This window comes from Etheostoma spectabile, chromosome 11 (assembly GCF_008692095.1).
Source record: "Etheostoma spectabile isolate EspeVRDwgs_2016 chromosome 11, UIUC_Espe_1.0, whole genome shotgun sequence".
NCBI classification, from domain to species: domain Eukaryota; kingdom Metazoa; phylum Chordata; class Actinopteri; order Perciformes; family Percidae; genus Etheostoma; species Etheostoma spectabile.
This window is the reverse complement of record NC_045743.1, coordinates 21634765-21640285: the sequence shown is the minus strand read 5'-3', so window position 1 is coordinate 21640285 and position 5521 is coordinate 21634765. Positions and strand designations below refer to the sequence as shown.

Sequence of the window (5521 nt, the reverse complement as noted above, 5' to 3'; positions counted from 1 at the left end):
GATCACAGTCCGTCTGTAGCTCCTAAGTGTCTGTGGTTTGATGTTTAGTTTCCGTATTATAGTAATAATTCACGTTCCATGTGTGTGTTCCTTGGCTTCTAGGAGTTGTGTAACGTTGCTGCTGATCAGACTAGCTGCCATTCGTTTGTTTTTTCATCAACGCAATTTAAAAAAAAAAAAAAAAAAGGAAAGTGAGCAGAGAAAAAAAAAAAACAGAAGAAGTAGTGACAGCAGCATAGAGGGAGGCAGACCACAATTGTAACATCTGGGAACCCATGTTGAAACATGCACCCCCCCCCCCCCCCCCCCCCACAGACCATTAGACTGATGATTGAACAGTTAGCTGAATCAACTCACATGTCTTGCTTCCCCCTCTGGTCTTTAATCATTCCTTATCTCGGCCAAAAATACCACATCTCGGCCCTCTCTCCTCCTCCCCCCCCCCCCCCCCCTCTCACATCCATCTCTCCCCCTCCCCTCTCCACCCTCCACCTGAATGTTGTCCATGGGCGGTGCTCTGTTTTGTTTCGTGGGCAGAGAACAACACGGGGTCCGTTGCCATTGTGTGTTGCTGCAGAGTGATGAATGCTGGGTAAACATAGAAGCTGGCTCCTGATTGGCTGGGTCAGCGTGAGGAAGTTAAACTTTTTTTCCTTTTTGAAGTTGAAAACAAACGTTAATAAAACACTGGTCTCGCACTGGCAGACTTATCTCAACAGCGCTGTGGAGTAAGGTCTGGCTACACCCCAGATGCATTCTGGGATAGGAGGAAAACAACACTCTGGGTTGTTAGCATTGTTTTAAACCAATCCCAATGGTCTTGGGCGGAGCTAAGCTCTGGACACAGCGATGGGGGCTCAATAGTCTCTAGAAGGAACTTGTTCTGGTGGAACATTAGCCCCCCCACAAAAGAAAACGCAGTATTAGGGACCACTAAGGTCTATATAAAAGAGACTTCAGATGCAGTATTAGGGATCTCGGCAAAAATACCACATCTCGGCCCTCTCTCCCCCCCCCCCCCCCCCTCTCACATCATCTCTCCCCCCTCCCCTCTCCACCCTCCACCTGAATGTTGTCCATGGGCGGTGCTCTGTTTTGTTTCGTGGGCAGAGACAACCACGGGTCCGTTGCCATTGTGTGTGTGCTGCAGAGTGATAAATGCTGGGTAAACATAGAAGCTGGCTCCTGATGGCTGGGTCAGCGTGAGGAAGTTAAACTTTTTTTCCTTTTTGAAGTTGAAAACAAACGTTAATAAAACACTGGTCTCGCCACTGGCAGACTTATCTCAACAGCGTGTGGATGTAAGGTCTGGCTACACCCCAGATGCATTCTGGGATAGGAGGAAACAACACTCTGGTTTGTTAGCATGTTTTAAACCATCCCAATGGTCTTGGGCGAGCTAAGCTCTGGACACACGATGGGGGCTCAATATCTCTAGAAGGAACTTGTTCTGGTGGAACATTAGCCCCCCCACAAAAGAAAACGCATTATAGGGACCACTAAGTGTCATATAAAAGAGACTTCAAGATGCAGTATTAGGGACCACTAAGGTCTATATAAGAGACTTCAGATACAGTATTAGGGGACCCAAGGTCTATATAAGAGACTTCAGATACAGTATTAGGACCATTAGGTCTGTATAAAAGAGACTTCAGATCCAGTATTAGGGACCACTAGGTCTATAAAGAGACTTCAGATCCAGTATTAGGGACACTAGGTCTATATAAAGAGACTTCAGATCCATATTAGGGACCACTGGTCTATATGAAGAGACTTCAGATACAGTATTAGGACCACTAAGTCTATATAAAGAGACTTCAATACAGTATTAGGGGACCACTAAGGTCTATATGAAGAGACTTCAGATCCGTATTAGGACCACTAAGGTCTATATAAAGAGACTTCAATCCAGTATTAGGGGACCACTAAGGTCTATATAAAGAGACTTCAGATACAGTATTAGGGACCACTAAGGTCATATAAAAGAGACCTCAGATCCAGCATTAGGGACCACTAAGGTCTATATAAATCAGAATCAATCAGAATCAGAAATACTTTATTGATCCCCGAAGAAACTCTGTGTTTAGTTGCACAATATTATAAATAGAGTAGAAATACAGAAATAAGAAATATAGGAATTGGATGTACGTATTTACATAAGGAATGTTATTATACATTATTTACATAATTCACTAATTAAGGATTTGGAATGGTGAAAAGTTAAATAATAATAATAATAATATAATAATAATAATTGTGGTATTTGAGATTGCACACATGTCAGGCCAGTGTTATTGCCAAAACAGATAATACAGAATATATTGTCAAGTTTCAACCTCTCTAAGTGTGTGTGTGTGTGTGTGTGTTTGTGTGTGTGTGTGTGTGTGTGTGTGTTGGGTGTGTGTGTGTGTGTGTGTGTGGGTGTGTGTGTGTGGGTGGGTGTGTGTGTGTGTGTGTGTGTGTGTGTGTCAGACACTTAGAGGGAGGATTAAAAAGTTTGATGGCCACAGGCAGGAATGACTTCCTGTGGCGCTCTGTAGTGCTTTTTGGGAGAATGATTCTGTCACTGAAAGTGCTCCTGTGATTGAGCAACAAGCCGTGGAGTGGTGCGAGACATTGTCCAAGTGGCATGTAGTTTGGACAGCATCCTCTATCTGATACCCCGACAGAGAGTCCATCCACCCCCACGACGTCCCTGGCCTTGCGAATCAGTTTGTTGAGTCTGTTGGCGTCCGCTACCCTCAGCCTGCTGCCCCAGCATGCAACAGCAAGAGGATAGCACTGGCCACCACAGACTCATAAAACATCTTCAGCATCGTCCTGCGATGTTGAAGGACCTCAGCCTCCTCGAAAATGAGACGGCTTTGGCCCTTCCTGTAGAGGGCTTGAGTGTTCTTGGCCCAGTCCAGTTTATTGTCCAAGTGCACTCCCAGGTATTTGTAGTCCCTCCACGATGTCCACACTGACCCCCTGGATGGACAGGGCTCACTGCTGCCTTGGCTCTCCTTAGATCCACCACCAGCTCCTTGGTCTTTGTCACATTGAGCTGGAGATGGTTCTGCTCACTCCATGTGACAAAGTCCCCCACCACAGCTCTGTACTCAGCCTCATCCCCCTCGCTGATACATCCAACCACAGCAGAGTCATCAGAAAACTTCTGAAGATGGCAGGACTCTGTGTGGTAGTTGAAGTCTGTGGTGTAGATGGTGAAGAGGAAGGGAGAGAGGACAGTCCCCTGCGGGGCCCCGGTGTTGCTGACCACTCTGTCTGATACACAGTGTTGCAGGCGCACATACTGTGGTCTGCCAGTCAGTAGTCAACAATCCAGGACACGAGGGGGGATCCACCTTCATCGCTGTCAGCTTCTCACCCAGCAGGGCCGGCCGATGGTTGTTGAAGCACTGGAGTCAAAAACATGACCCTCACCGTGCTTGCCGGCCTGTCCAGGTGGGCGTAGATGCGGTTGAGCAGGAAGATGATGGCGTCCTCAACTCCCAACCGGGGCTGGTAGGCGAACTGAGGGGGTCCAGGAGAGTGTCTCACCATGGGCCGCAGCTGTTCCAGAACCAGTCTCTCTCCAGGGTCTTCATAATGTGGAGTCAGTGCCACGGGTCTGTAGTCCTTGGCGTCACTGGGACGTGGCGTCTTTGGCACAGGAACGAGGCAAGATGTCTTCCACAGCATGGGCCCCTTTGAGACTAAGGCTCAGTTGAAAACATGGTGAAAGACTCCACATAGCTGAGAGGCACAGGCTTTGAGCACCCCAGGATGGATACCCATCAGGGCCTGCAGCCTTATTAGAGTGGAGTCTGGTCAGCTGTCTTCTCACCTGGTCAGCATGAGGCACACAGAGGTCACAGGTGGGGTAGGGGGAGGGGAGTCAGGCTGGAGAGAGTGTTACCCGGAGGGCTAGAGGAGGGGGGTAGGGCTCTCCTGGAAGGAGACAAGGGACAGTGAGGGGGGAGGGGAATAGTGGGGTTTAGGATGACCAGATTGTGTTAATGGGGGGATGGGCAGGAGCAGGAGCATCAAATCTGTTAAGACACAGATTGAGTTCGTTGGCCCTGTCCAAGCTGCCTTCAACTCCTCTGCTGCCAGCTGGTCTGAAGCCAGTGATGGTCCCTCATTCCGCTCAGACCTCCCTCATGTTGTTCTGCTGGAGTTTACGCTCCAGCTTCCTCCTGTACTTCTCCTTAGCCTCCCTGTCTTCACCTTCAGTCCCCCTGAATGGCCCTCCCCTCCTCCCTATTCCCACCTCTGAAAGCCCTCCTCTTAGCACTCAGATGTTCTTGATGTCCTTGTTACCCACGGGTGTGTTTGGGTAACACTGAACGTCCTTGCTGGGACAGTGCAGTCCACACAGAAGTTTATGTAATCTGAGATACCACTCATCAGCCCCTATGTCCTCTCCATGTGCTCACAGAGTGCATCCCAGTCTGTCACCTCAAAACATCCTGAAGTGTCTCATAGGCCTCCTCCGACCACCTCCTCACTGTCCTTGAGGTCAGAGGTTGCCTTTTCACCAGAGGCACATAGCAGGGTTTGATGTGAACCAGGTTGTGGTCGGATCTGCCCGGGGGGGAGGGGGGAAGAGCTGTCTCGTCCCTGACATTAGCATACAGCGGTCCAAGGTCCTCTCCTCCTGTATGGCAGCTCACTTACTGGGTGAAGTTAGTTAGTGTGAGGTCATGGTAACATGGTTGAAGTCACCCGAGATCACAATGAGGCACTCGGTGTTGAGTCTGGAGTTGGGCAATGGCGGTGTGGGTGACGTTACACGCCGACGTCGGGTTGGCCAGGGCGAATGTAAACAGCAACGGCGATGGCATTGGATTTCACGTGGCAGATAATATCCGGAGTCCCACAGCGAGCGTTCATGTCCGGGCTACAGATACGCTGTTTAACCTATGTGACCGGGATTACACCATCTGTTGTTAACTAGACGGCAAGCCCCCCGCCTTTACGCTTACCGCTCTCGTGCAGTCCCTGTCCCCGCCCGAACAGTCTGAAAGCCTTGATGGAGACTTTGTGTGCGGGAATGTCCGAGTGTAGCCAAGTCTCCGTGAAGCACATTAGACTACACTCCCTGTACTCCCCTGACTCCGGACTAACGCTGTTAGCTCGTCCATCTTATTAGCCAGTGACCTCACATTGCCCATGATGAGAGAGGGGAGACACGCGTAAAACTCCTTCTCCTAAGCCTTCGTTGCCTGGACCCCCTCTCTTCCTCCGCCGTTTCATCCACCTCTGCATCCTCGTTGGTCCTCCTCCAGATTTCCGTGGGATGTCTGTGGGCCGGGGCGCCCAAGACGGCGTTGTTCGGCTTCAGCGCAATCGCTGGTCCCGGTGTAAACAAAGCGGGCATTAAGTTGCTTCGCGCCGGTGCCATGGCTTTCCAAATTCTCCCAACTCGCAAATTTGGGAGTGTAGTAAAGTTGTGACTTAGTGTCTGGAAGTCACACACGTAAGAACAAAAAAAGACGTTTGAAAAGAAAACAAAAAAGACAATTAAGTTAAAGTA

The 5521-nt window shown here is 49.5% G+C and overlaps 1 long non-coding RNA gene across 1 annotated transcript in view; it reads left to right on the top strand.

Moving 5' to 3' along the window:
- The first annotated feature begins 698 nt into the window (after positions 1–698).
- Positions 699–5521, top strand: part of LOC116698096 (uncharacterized) — a 21243-nt gene continuing 16420 nt past the window's right edge. The window contains exon 1 of the long non-coding RNA XR_004334112.1: positions 699–797. This is a non-coding gene — a long non-coding RNA (uncharacterized LOC116698096). The remainder of the gene's footprint in view (positions 798–5521) is intronic.